General features: G+C 50.3%; 1 protein-coding gene across 11 annotated transcripts in view; it reads left to right on the forward strand.

The window, feature by feature from the left end:
* The window catches only part of BRSK2 (BR serine/threonine kinase 2), a 1,020,916-nt gene that overhangs the window by 683,915 nt on the left and 322,171 nt on the right, over window positions 1-14,830 (forward strand). The window lies entirely within an intron of this gene.

The following is a 14,830-nucleotide window of genomic DNA, read 5'->3' on the forward strand; positions in this document are numbered from 1 at the left end:
ATCAACACCCATGTCCTTCCTAGAAGTGGAACACAGCACTCATAATCCAACACCACCAACACACGGCTCTTTTGCATGCCATACCTCAAAGTGCAGGTGTCAGACCCTTTTCGAAACAGGGGTAATGCAGAAGGCCATCACAAGACCGCTGCATACCACACAAAACAACCAGCGTTGCTGCCCCACTGCATCTCCAGCTTCAGTTTTCACAGGCAGGGAGTGAATGCCCGTCACCTAGTAGTACACTCAATCAGTCCGTACCCCAAATTAAGTGGCATATCACATACCTATCCCCAAATAAAACAAATGCTGGGGCCCCCATGCTTCCTGAATTCAGACATTCACCAGGCTCCCATGCTATTCTTGCCCAGGCAAACAACCAGACCCTGATTGGCTCCGACATGTATGCCCAAATGAAACAACACCAATGCTTCCACATGCACTAAACAGAGCTAATGACTGGGCCTCACATGATCCAAATGAGTCCAACAATTTGGTTTCCACTTGGCCTCAACTGAAGCAAACAACTAGGTCTCAGTGTTTCCACAATGTAATAACACACAAAGGCCACCACGTGTCTTGGACAGACATTCCTCTTGAACCCCGTGCAGCCTTAAGTCGAGACACCAACTTTGATCCATACAGGATTTGACCAAATAGTTGGAAGTAAACACCCAGGCCCCTAAGACGTTCTTGAATGTAAAGATGCCAGCAGAGTCTAGATCGAGAACAAATCTCGAAATCCCAGGAAGGCCCATGTAAGACCACACCCGCAATAATCTCACAAAGGAACATAGAGCAGCATAGTCATGGCCCACATGTGCAAGAACGTGCCAGGAGAACAGTTGCATGCAGCGTACTGAACTATGATCCACAACACCTCAACAGTTGTTATGCAGCCACACAAAGCCCACCATCCAAACATACACTGACACCCACAGGTCAATAGACGTGTACCCTGCGTCAATCAGCACCACAGTGGTCTTACAGTGCTGATACTTTGTAGTAGCCAGACCATGGTTTGAGGAGAGGAAAGAATAGGGCCGAAGTCAGGTGCCTGTAATAGCGGGAGTAGCTGTACAAACATAACAGACGAACGGTGTAGATACGAGAGAATAGTAAAAGGATTGTGCACGTAGGAGCGCGTGCGTTCTCGGATGCAGTAGATCAGAACCGAATGCTGATCAAGAAAAGGGAAAATAAAGACATCTCATATTGGAGAGTCTTTTCCAGTAGAGGGAGTAGTAGAATTAGCGAAGGCATGGGGCAATGAAAGGAAGGCCAACAAGACATCCCTTTTCCAGATCTCCACTCATAACATCCTTAGTGATCTGTATGTGGTGCATAACAGCACCCCCGCAGACACACACCACCATGCATGACCAAATGTAACACACATAATCTTGGTAGCACAAAAGAGGACGATAACCATGTAGGGTGCACTAAACTCAAGGCAAGCTCATCTCCCACTCACACTTCCATCACCCTGACCCACTCAAACAGATTGCAACCCCTGTGGTAACTCACACCACAGCTCACCCTGCCACAGCACTGAACTCCAAAGTACATGCTTCCCTCCATTTACTGAGCTTGAGAAGGTGTGGCCAAGATGGACTCTGGCTAAGGGATCTCAAGAGTTTCTTCAGGATAACAGCAGATGGGCCACTTCAGAAAATTATAGCTACAATTCATCAACCCAATGGCACATCAACGCGCAGGGATCCAGGCGGGCATGGCAGAGGTATGCATCGTTTGCAGCATTGTAGGAACCATCCTCAAATACGTACTCTGCAGTCAAATCCAGCCTTTATGATGCCTTCATGTTTGCCCAGAATGACCCCTCAGGACACCTTGCTGCCTCAAACTCCTTCAATGACCCTGGCAAAGCCACAGGTACCTAGATCATGCAGCCCTGCCACTCTACACGCCCAGTGCCACATATCATGCATAATGCCTCCTTCAGCATGTTACTGTTCAAAATATTGAGCTGACCCACTCAGACAAAGTGAGTGCGTCATCAGGCAGGACACCCCCATGAAAGCCCAAATCCAACTCCCCACTCTGCATGCACCAAAAGTGAGGAGAATAAGCCCCGGAGAACCTCCCAGTGCTACCCTGCACCAGTAAACCCAGTTCCCCTGACATCAACCCCTGCCCGAGTGCAGCATCCCGGAAGCTAACGCGAGCTTTGCTTCCTGAGCAGGTGCCGTAACCCAACAGCGTGAATCCTGCCGGATCAAGACAATCGATGCATGCATTGTGCAGTTCTCAACCACTTCTCCTCACTATTACACCTAGCCGGCCTCTCTATTCCAGCGACTGCCTAGAGCAGGTGCACCCCCTGCATGGGCCTGCACAGAGATCTTGCCCTACACACTCGCATGGGCCTCCTCCCCACCCCCCAGCAGATGAACTCTCCACGAAGCCCACTCAAGAGGCCACATCTGATCTGAGTGTGTGGATCATTTTGAGCCCGTTGGAGGAGTGCACATGGTATTGTTCTATGTCACCGGGCCAGTGTTCTATAACATGCACCACTTGGCACCATTTTTACCATGAATGCACCTCCAGGTTCTCATGAATCGAGAGAAGCGAATTTGCCTTTCTTCCACACTTCCATTCAACAGACCCATACCAAGAAAACACATCCCCCCCCCCCGACCCGGTTTCCTACACACTGCAGGCCCCGCTCGACTCTACGCATGAATATCCTGTGTGCATCGGTGTGTTCCGGAAAGGGGTGGTGTTTAAATGTTAATGCTGGTGTTAGTCGCAGCGAGTGTTCTTGAACACGAGCCTCTGCCGGCCCAGCACCAACGAACGCCACGCGGCAGAAGATTCTAGTGTCTCCCTCATGCCTGCACGCCAGTCATACATCACGCCAGTCAGTGCAGGACGCAGCCACGCTGTGTTTAGGCATGCACGGCTACACATTGCAAATTGCGTGTCAGGCAGCCTTGGAAAGCATTTTTCATCAGTGATAAATCAAAAAAACCACGGGCGGCAGATCTACACGGAAACACGCCGAGAGGGCGGGTGGGGCTGTGGGGACTGGACACGAAAAGCATCGCTTTGAGGAGAATCCGCAAAGCCGCAGTTCATTCTTGCAACACTAAGCAAAGACAACGGGGCTCGCGGGAAAACATTTGCAGCAATGGAATCACCACCACGTTTCCCACAACTCCATACTGCGAGCATGGCCCTGAAGTGGTGGATGCTGGAGGTAAATCCTCCCACTTTCTGCTGAAAATCGGCGGAATTGCTGTGGCGGTAATTCCAGCGGCAGTAATTCTGCCAAAAATGCCCCACAGGATTGAATGGACTCTCAAAAAAATGGGGGTTAACTCTGCTACTACCACCTGTAATCTGGCGGTAATTCAGCCGGACCAGGTGGCGGTAACAGTAATTCTGTTGGGTTGTATTTTGGCAAATTTACCGCCGGAATACCACCCAACTCGTAATGAGGCCCAAGGCCCCTATCGCCCTTAACTGCCATTTACCAATGATTATCAATATACGCACAAGGCACAAGCAGATGCTGTGGGGTAGAGCCCAGGGGTAGAACAATTTCACTTTTTGACACGCAGGAGACACTTGAATGGACAGGCCCCCCCAACTACTTATAGGGACTACTCAGTCCCCACTGGGCCAGCAAAGAGGGTGGAGATAGTGTCACGTTTAGGGGTACATTTGAGGAAGTAAGCACAACCGACAGGCCCTCATTTTGGAGGTTAATCAACTTCTCAGATGTACAGCCCCACCCAGCTCCTAGGTGACTGCTCAGGATTCACCAGTATTCAAAGAAAAAATGAATGCCAGTACACATTGCTTCATTGACAGCTAAAAACAGAATTGTTCTCTGCAACTGCAGAATGTATTTCCTTATTAGTAATAACAAGCTCCATGAGTTGTCAAACAATGACTACACTCAGGTGGCATTATCAAACATGCATTTTTGTTGTTTATCCTTAAGTAGGAGGATTTACCGAGATTGTAACTTGTCTTTGCCCGATTTTAGCTGTTTAGCCAATACTTGCTTTTCAAATCACATAGCTGTGCCATTTTGTACATGTGGTCTGTAATAACTTGGAAGCTGATGAACACCCGAGCCAGCAGGTAAGTTATTAAGTAGATTTATTGTAGTTCAAAGCCAGGAACAAAACATTGGCATTTTCTGTCCAAGTCAGCATAACTCCAACTGCCAAGCATAGAACCCCCAAACACCAACATTCCTCTCACACTGACATCACTACATTCCATTCAGCAGTGATGTCATCCACTCAGCTTGTAAGATACATTACAGCACTTCTCCCTCCTTTACTTTGTTGGAAACAGAGAATGATCACACCAAAACCATCACCAGACAAAGAGCCCTACATGTACGTGTGGCCAGCACGTAATGCACCAACTAGTAACACCACTGGCGACAAGACACTGCCCCCAGGGAACACCAAAACCCCGACACTCCAAGGAAGATCAAGGAAACAGGAAAGTGCTCCACCAAAGGAATAAGAACCCAATAAAACCTACATGGCACCCCCAGGGTACTAACACTGTGCCAACACATTGGGCAACTTGACACATATGTGTCTACCAAACCCTTATACCAAGTCCTACGCCCAACTCTACACCACTTCCACTCCTCCCTTTATAACAAAACAGAGAGGAACCCAACGCAGTCTACAAAGGGCTCACTCCTTCCATAAACAGAACTGGACAACCTTCGAGAACAAAAATAAAAAACTACGCACCTCCACCGGTTCCAAGCTGCCCCTTGGAACCTAGGTCCTGCCATGACCCAGCGTCCACAACAGATAACTACCTAACACTCCTCAACCCTCAGTGCACAAACATCCTCCCGTCCTAGTCTGCCCCCTAGGACACCAGGGCTGCCACCCCCGGGCACGAACCACACAGCTCAACAGAGCAACAACAAGCACAACAACGAAACAGTTCACCACAGCACCCCTAAGGTACCACAACACTACCGAAGCCCGAACCATAGAGAACACAACCCGCAGGTGCGGAACACAACCAGGACCAACCACCTAAACCAGACACACACACCAAACACTCCACACCACTAACCTGGGACCCCAGGTCCAGTCTACTGCCACCCGCAGCACACCTACTACACACCTTGGACCCCAGGTCCAGTCTACTGCCACCCGCAGCACACCTACTACATACCTTGGACCCCAGGTCCAGCCTACTGCCAGCCGCAGCACACCTACCACATACCTTGGACCCCAGGTCCAGCGTACTGCCACCCGCAGCACACCTACTACATACCTTGGACCCCAGGTCCAGCCTCCTGCGCGAACGCAAAACACACTCTACTCACCTTGGACGCCTGGTCCAACCACCTGCAAAACAACAGGACTCTTCACAAACATGGGACCTACCCAATGGCCCCACCTTGCAGCCGCTATTGGAAGCCCCAACAGAGGCACACTGTAACAATAGCACAGCTCACATACACACACAACAAGGATCGAGTCACCCCCACTCTCCATATACACCTCCCACACCATATGCATATCTGCTAAAAGATACATTGACTTTCACATGCATATTCAGTGCTACCAAAGATTAGAAATAACATAACTGAAGAATTAGGATGATAAATGTCTTAAAGCACCTTTGGATAGAAATAACTGCCCGATACCCATAATCACCCGCGGGCAGCCCCACCCACGAGTCCACCCAAAGCCAAATGGAACCCATCCTGTAAAGAAAACATTGTTAGGCCTTAAGCACATTAATCAAGACATGACTACTGATAACAACATGTGAGTGCCCCCACCCACCAGTCCAAATCCCAAAAGTTCAGTCCACCTGGAAAAGAAAATAAGTTACACGGAACACAATGCAATTTCTGGCACCAAACATTATGCAAATTTCAGGCACAATGATGCACCCCTACACAACAAAATTCCACTCGCACAGGAATTGAATTAAATACCCAAACATGTAACAAAAACGCAAGTACTCACACAACAGAACACTCAGCGCGCGCATCCACTCACTCCAAGGGCCCACACACACACACACACTACCAACCAACATAGCCAGCACAATGATACATCAATTCACTAGTATCAAATTCTTATAAATGAACGTTCTAATTTTAGCAGAGAGCTGCAGTGAAGATATCGAGACTGTTTGCCAGCCTGCGCAGCACCATCTCGGGTCACAGGGCACAGGCAATTCCCTATACCTGCCCTGACAATCCTGCAGGAATATACATAAGTGCCGCACTAAAGTCACCTGCAGCTTCAAGCAACGTTCACCCATGCAGGTAAGTCCGCCTCCTGACGAACTTGAAAACTCCGGAATGCACCCCTTTGACGTCTTTCCACCGATGCCCATGTGTTCCGGCAACATCAGGCGTAACGAACTCATTCGTCCCCGGCTGCGTCCATTCAACGCAACCGAGCGCTTCCTCGCGTTCCAGCCGCCCACGCTGGAACGCACGCAGCATCCGTAGCAACGTCACACTTCGGGAGCATAGAGTGCTCCAGCCAACCATACATACGCGTTCCAGCTTCCCGTGCTGGAACGCACGCTCAATGGGAGGCGACGTCATCATTCCGCTTGGGTTGCCGCAAAGGCAACATCTCTTCCGCGCATGGATGGCCGTGGGTCCTGCGCAATCCTCAGCGACGGAGCACCTCCTCCCGGACACTTTCGCTTTGGACAACCAACGCGGACCGCCATGCCTTGTCGCACTGTTCACCCTCCAGTACCGCGACAACGAGCTCACTCCCGCTCCGACGCAGGACGCTTGGACATCCGCTCCTAAACGCGGAACACAACCCTGGTTCTGCTCCGACATGGGGCCCGACCGCAGCGCTTACCAGCACCGGGCCCCAACAGCTGAAGACACGAGGGCAAACACTCCCCGGCATCTCCGCGCACCGACCCGTGCGCCGCAAACTCCACAGCTCCGCCAGGACACAGGATTCAGAGGTGGTGATAGGGCTCATATCAGTGAACCGCTGCCAACCCAAAACTCCACCCGGCAATCTGGGTTCTCACTGGCGGGTGCACCATACATCCCAACACCTCACCCGACGTGTGTGCCGAACAGCTGCTCAACAAACCTCCCAGCACCACCCGGTCACTGGGCAAGGCAGCTTCTGGGGCCCACAGCGTGAAACAACACAGCACCCCGACCTGAGTGCCGACCCGGCTCCAACTTCAGCACCACCCGGCCTGCTGAAGAATGTTAGACAGCCCAATTAAAACTCCTTGGGCTCCAACTTGCTGTCAACTTGGCAAACGGACATGAATTCACTGGAGGACAATGTTTTCCCGTTTCTGAACTGTCCCCTCCTCGACAGGATCCCATCCTCGTCGCCAGTGTAATAACTTGGAAGCTGATGAACACTCGAGCCAGCAGGTAAGTTATTAAGTAGATTTATTGTAGTTCAAAGCCAGGAACAAAACATTGGCATGTCCTTTCCAAGTCAGCATAACTCCAACTGCCAAGCATAGAACCCCCACACACCAACATTCCTCTCACACTGATATCACTACATTCCATTCAGCAGTGATGTCATCCACTCAGCTTGTAAGACACATTACAACATGGTCCAACATTTATAAAAGGAGAATAACACTAAAAGTACCCCAGAAACACTAAAAGTACCCCAGAGAAATTGAACCCAATGGGCCTCATTGCGAGTTCCGCAGTGCTGGGGAAAACTGGTGGTAATTCAGCTAGCGTCACTTTTTTTGGCCGTAACGGAATTATCGCAGTATTTCCTGCAAAACTGAACTCCAAGCGTAACCTTCAAGTGGAGGATTGTGTTCCAGCATCATGCTGGCAGTAAATATGCCACTTTAAGGCCAACTATAGGTGCAATTACAGCAACTGAAATCCGCATGGACTGCAAAAGTGGGGCCTGACACCCCCCCCTACCACCACAACCCACAGGACGAAGTGGCGGTAACAGTAAATGAGTTTGGTAGTGATTCAACAGATGTATCACCAAATTCCCACCAAATTCGTAAAGGAGGCCCAATGGGAGCTTAAATACAGAATGTGCTGTGCATGCCTTTGGTGGGCGCTGCATATTTGTGTCAGTAATAGAAGAGAGATGCTGGGTGAGAAAACTGGACCGGAGCTGGCCTGCACCACTAGTCTTACTGGAATTCAGAATTTCCTTTTAAGCATTTACTTTCCATGCAGATTACTGCTGTCCGGCAGAAGAGAAAATGGGCCTCATTACAAATCAGGCGGTCCGGAAATAACGGTGGCGGTAAACCCGCCGCCACCGTTGTTTCCGGACCACCTGATCCCGACTTCTGCAGGCGGGAGGTGATGTTCCCGCCAGGTTTGACCTGGCGGGTTTAACACCGCCCGCCTGCAGGCGGACGAGGAAACACCGGCAGCATTACGAGATGCTGCCGGTGTTTCCATGATCCCCATTCTCATTGAGTCCTATAGGACTCAATGGGAATGGGTATTAACACCATTCCGCCTCCATGATTCCCGAAAACCGGGGTTGTAATGGTAATACGAGTCCGGCGGTAGCCAGGTGGTTTTACTGCCTCGGTTACCGCCAGACTCGTAATGAGGCCCAATGTGTTCGTACCGGCAAACAACGTGCAGGTATCCCAAGTGGCCAGTTCCACCCGCATGTACTAAAGGGGTCTAGCATCGCCTTGCTGCGGCTTCACAACTTTTGAGGTCACCTGCAGTGGGGCTGAGCATCCCGTGTGGGAATGAGTTCACCCACTTTTTACAAAAAAAAGGTGTGCTCTGAAAACTCTCTTTTTACAACTCTAAAAAATCTGAGTTTTGTCATAACATCTCATTAATGAACTCAGATGGCCAAAGAAAGCTGTATGTCAACAATGTTCATCTATCAAAGAGGCACTTCATCCAGTCTGAGGCGGATCCGTGGGGGGACGTTGGTGTAGTTTAGGAGTACAGTAGCTACCTCCCCATGTCTCGGGGATGAGTTCCCCTCGCTGGGCACTCAAATCAATAGCTGATGAGCCTGCACTCGGCGGCCATGATGCGAGTCTTTTCCACACCCGGTCCCACTATCGCGAGGTTTGATAGAAATGCGACCTGCACAGGTGCGGCAGAGCTGGAGAAGCCTTTACTGCATCCAATGAGTTGGAATGTAATGTCAAATGCCAAATTCCAGACCGTTACACAGCATCCACAACAAGATGGCCGTTTTCTCAGAGAGTTGTAAGGAATCCACATCAAAGTGAAGTAGCCTCGAGGAAGCTAATTGGGGAAATAAATGCAGACAGTACTGTCCAAATCAACAATAAATAAATAAATAATAAATCCACTCCCTACTGGAACCCACACACGCTCACGCCAAAGCAGGTCAGTCTGGCCTCATGGCACCCACTATGATGCACACAGCATTGTTACTGCACCTCAGTCCTGTCTTGTAGCACTTCCCGCTCATCCAGAGGCAGGACCAAAACACACAACTTTGCTGATCCACGTGCCTGCTTCCATGGCAACCGACCTATATGCGATTCTATACTAGAGAGCCCGGTTCAGCTCTGACAATGCACCTCAAACGTGGCCCATAATAACCTTTTGTAATTTCCGTCCTGGGGACCACACACATTTGCAAACCTACCTAATTCTTGCCATGGTAGCCCCTTTCAGATGGTTGTCGTATTACCATTGTATTCTGTGCAGAGAACTGTGTTTATGATCTTGAGCACATTTTTTGAAAACTCAATTTTTATTGTAGTTTTCAAACCAACAACACATACAGAAAGAAGCTACATAGTGAAAATAATCTCGGCATTGCAGTCAACCGACAAGAAACAATGCCTGGGACCAGTTCCTACTTCCCAGGTGTCTCCCGGGCGTCCTCTGTGCCGTACTTGACACAGGATCTTTCAGTCTCTTCTGCTTTTCCTTATCAAGTGAACGACCTCAACCCGTTTCCACAACCCCTAGTCATTAAACACTCAGGTGACAGTACAACAGACAGCTATGCCTAGACAACAACATTGCCACACTAGCCACTGCCCTATCGTGGCAGCTTTTGCACAGAGGAAGAGGAGGAGGAGGATGAGCACACCCCCTGCCCTATCCCTTTGCATTGTTGAGCCCAGCTCCTCTGCACTGCTCCCCTCCACCACCCATGCCCTACATCCGGGACATGGATGTGTGGCCCTGTGCTATGGAGGACCGGCACGGGAAATGGCAGAACTGGTCCAGCATCCGCTCAATGAGCTGTGGCTCATGCAGGAGTGCATACAGGCCAGCAGCCACAGGAGCGCACGGACACAGGGACGTACCTCCGCTGCCCTGGTCATGCTGGCCCAAAGGGTCTGTGAGGGGAATGAGGGGATCTCAGTCCCTCTTCCACACCCTGCAGGTCACCCGGGAGCACTTGGGGGTCCAGAGGTCTGACCCACCTCAACTATCTCAGCACCAAGGAGCTTGCATCAGGGCAGCCCAAGGCGTGGCTCCCAGCAGATTTCAACAACACCTGGGCCATTCAAGGGTCCCGTGACTGAGAGGAAGAAAAAATGACTCTTGGAGTGATGCTATCGTGTTTGACTTTGTGACTTTTGTGTGTTTGGGGTGTGTGACGAGGGGTACAGGGTTGTGTGGGGATAGGGTGTGTGGTGAGGGTGAGGAGTGTGTGTGGGGACGGGGTATGTGGGGAAGGGCAGGGGTGTGTCTAGGGATGGGGTGTGGGGAAGGGATGGGGTGTATGGGGATGGGGTGTGTGGGGAGAGGTAAAGGAGTGTGTGGGGATGGAGTATGTGCTGAGGGGTGTGTGTGGGGATGCAGTCTGGGGGCAGGGGGAGAGGTGTGTGGGGGGAGGGGTCTGTGGGTAGGGGCTAAGGGAACAGGGTGTGTGGAGCGGGGAGGGAGGTGTGAGGGGACGGGGTGTGTGGAGAGAGGGAGGGGCACTGGGTGTTGTAATTTCAATACATAATAGTTTACACTTGAATGAGTGGACATTCCTTATTTTGGTGCAAGTATTTATTGTGTGCGCACATCATATACAGTAAAGTGCAAGGGAAGTGCAGAGTGAAAGGGGTAACCAGAAAAAGTTATCTATGAGTTCTTGACGGGCCAATGCGCCCATCCCTGGCCTCCATGCGCACAAGCATGGGCCGGCCTGACGATGCATCTTAATCGTCATCCTCTGGTGGAGGAATGTCCAGATCTGGTATGTTGGGTCTGATGCAGATGTTATGCAACATTGCACAGGCCACTCTATATGCAGCACATTTCTCTGGACTGTACATGAGCACACCCCAGACCAGTGTAGGCATCTGAAATGTGTCATCATGAGGCTAGAGGTCCGCTGAATGGCAGCCCTGTTCCTCACATGCGCCATGTTGTATGCCATTTCCTTATGCATCCGGGGATTCCCCAGAGGGGTAATCAGCCAAGGAAGCAGCAGGTCCTGAGCCACCTGCAAGGGGTAAGGACATAAGGTTAGTCTTATCTTGCACGTAATCAAACAGTGTGAATTAGCCATATTTTACACTTAGCCTGTATGTGTAGGTTAGCCACATTATGCACGTGGTCTAATAGTATAGCTAAGCCTTATTCTCCCTGCTGTGCTGCTGAGACAGGCACTGTGCAACATCTGTATCATGCTGGGTTATGCTCCCTGGGACATTTTGCTGGGGGCTGCAAATGTATCACACCTAGATGGATTGTTTCAGGGTGGGCAGTGTGTCACACTTGGATGGATTGCTCTGTTTAGGAAATGTATTGCCACTAACAAACCGTACATAAAGTTCACCATTCTGGGTACCCACCCTTAAACTCTAGACTGAAAACAACCATACCTCTACCGCACCACTGACAGCATGCACTTCACAACATCTGACATGACTGCAAACCATGCCCAATCATGCATCAAAATCACATGACGGCTACCAACCGTAAACGCCCCAATGCTCAGTGACCGTTTTGTCCGAACTGAAGCTGCTGACAGCACATCAAAGCTTTCTTGTTCTTCTCCCTCTTAATCCCACTAACAATTCACCCCAAATGCCTTCCTTTTAACAGCCGCCAGGGCATCAAGAGACTATGCAAATGGCAACAGTGCATGGTACAAGACACAGTAACATTGACTTTTACGTGTGTGCGTAATGATGCTCTGCAGTAGTGTTGCCTGCGACAGAAGAATCTCAACGGTCAGTCTGTGCTTGCATGACCCTTTTCTCACCAAGACATACATCTCATGTCCCTAGGTGGGCTGGTTTACAGATTCACTGGCATTTGAGGGGGATGGGTGTTGCATTCTGGTACCTCTAGTGCACTACATGTGGATGTCCTTTTGGGTTATAAATGGCCTGGTCAGTGATTGCTACATCTCCAGTCATGTGCTATGCCTGTGTGTTGTGGCCTGTCAATTGAGGCATGCGCTGGTTGGTCCTGTATGTGCAGAGTGCTTGCGGGACATGCATTTGTGTGACATACCCTCCCTTTTGCCTGTGACCCATGCTGCAATGTAAGTGTAAAAGTACATGTACTCACCCAACATCCAGGTCCTTCCTCTGTGACATGACATTTGAGCCCGCAGGGTGCTGTTCCGCAGGTCCCTTGAGTAGTGGGTTGATCCTGGGAACTGGGCACAGCAGTGCTTGTTGGTCAGGTCTACGTCATAGGTCGCCTGGCCATTGAGTGAATGGAACTGCTTCGGTTCCTGTAGACCTCCTCTCAGGTGTAGGGGGGGCACTAGCTCTGTGTGCGTGCAGTCCAATACACATTGTGCATGCCCGCAATTGCAAAGAAGCGGGCCCTGTGGCATTCACCTGTGCCTGGATGGTTGGTAGAACCTGCACCAGCACTTTGGAGAAGGCAGGCTGCGAAATGCCATGCAGCTAGCTCACGGATTGCTGGAATGTGCCATTGGCCAGGACGTATAGGACCGACACCTGCTCAGTATCAGTGGTATGTCTGTCCTTATGCCGATCCTGCTCCCGATGTCATCCTGGATTACGGTCAGGAGGCCAGGAGCCAGATACACACCCTGCTTAGGCGGTACAGGGTGTGTATCTGGCTGTCTGTGGGGGCCCAGGGTGTGGCCCTTGTGTAATGGACCATGGCACGTCTCTGCCTTGCCACATGCATCACCTGTATCCCCATCCTTCTCCTCCTCCTCTTCCTTCTATCCATGGCCTCCTCTTGCCACTACTGCTGCACCACCACCATCAGCTGCACATCCACATGTATCGCCTCCAGGTCCATGGTATCGACAATGTGTCGGGAAATGTTCTTGGGTTGGGTGCGTCCCTTTCGTACTGTTCCTGTGTGCATTGGGTGCACCTGTGGTCTTATTTCCTTCACCTGGATCCATTTATCAGCAGCTCTGTGGTGGTGGTATTACTGGCACATGTTTCCGACATTGCCTGTATTTACATTGCCTGCGTTACTGGCACTGGTAATACCGGGTGAGGTGTTATCAGCGCCGGTAATTCCGGCAACTGAGTTCTATTAAACCCAGATACTGGCAAACTCGTAATGAGCCCCTTTCTGCCCAACTTCTTTATTTGATGCAGCCCCATCCCGTGTATTTGGCTATGCCTGTGTCTGTGTCAAAAGGATGCACTCTTTAAAGTAAAAATAATGGGCTCAGTCTGTAAACAGCTTTTTATCCACATTTAATAACTTTTAGACCGTTCGATTAATTTTTCTCTACCTTTGAGATTTTTGGGGTGGGGGCGAGAGTGGAAGGGCTGACGGGACATTTCTTAGGAGCATTTCAGTCACAAGCATTCGAGTCAAAAGTTATTAGCAATATAATGTTTACAAAGTTCAATTAATAGGTTTCACCTTAACTGTAGGGCGGGTACCACCAACCCTATAATATATATTCAGCTGGTCTGACCTCTGCCTTGTGTATTATCATAACATTGGGACTCTGCTTCCCTTCAACCTCAGTTCCAATCCCATTATATGTGATGGGAAACCTCACCATGGTGCAGTGTCAGGCATCTCTTCAGGAGAACCAAGGAAACTTGGCTAAAGTAGACACCTACCTGACTCCTCACTGATTTCTGCCCCAAGTCCCTTTGGAAGTCCTGCACCATGCACTTCCAAGGCTCCTGGTCTAGCGCCAGCATTTTCTTCCTGTGGTCCATGCACGTCCGGGGAGTTAAGCGACTGTGCCGCAACATTTTAGATGGCGCTTTTAAGGGACTCTGTCATGTTGGGGATCCGATGGCAACCTAATTGGCCACATCTAGCCCTGTCTAGGCATAGCCACTCCCTGGGGAGACATCCTAAGGCACCACCCAGGGAAGACTCTCTCTAGTGTTTCAGAGAAAAATTGCAACTCTGCCCGACCCATATAGAAGACGAGTTGCTCACACCTACATCATTTAAACTCCATTCACTCGTCCCTCTATAGGAGGGGTCACTTAAAATCGTGTCTCCAGTGGCTTTACGGATCCGACTGGGTTTTAAATGTAAACAAACACAAATGCACATCCATTAAGACAGAACCCAGCAGGAGCGCCTTCCTCTAAAGTCTCCCTTAAGGCCCTCGGAGAACACACGCCTTCTACAGAGGAAAGGCTTTCTCTCATCCATTGGCAGTTTAGGGCAACGTCTGCAGTGTCCCCCAACAAGGACCTGTTCTCCCCCACTTCGAAAATGACATGATTTGCTCACACACCAACACTGCCGCTGACCCTCATGACACACGTTCTCCTGCGTATTTTGCACCCCTGTTTGACCGCCCGCTCCCCATTCACTCCTGAACGCTGCTGTTTCCACAATGGGACACGCATGCACTGCTGACCTTCAGCATTCACTATATGTTCTTCAAATTGGGTCGTGTTATCCCACACAATTGTC

Source organism: Ambystoma mexicanum, chromosome 11 (genome assembly GCF_040938575.1).
Source record: "Ambystoma mexicanum isolate Mex_15411 chromosome 11, UKY_AmexF1_1, whole genome shotgun sequence".
NCBI lineage: Eukaryota > Metazoa > Chordata > Amphibia > Caudata > Ambystomatidae > Ambystoma > Ambystoma mexicanum.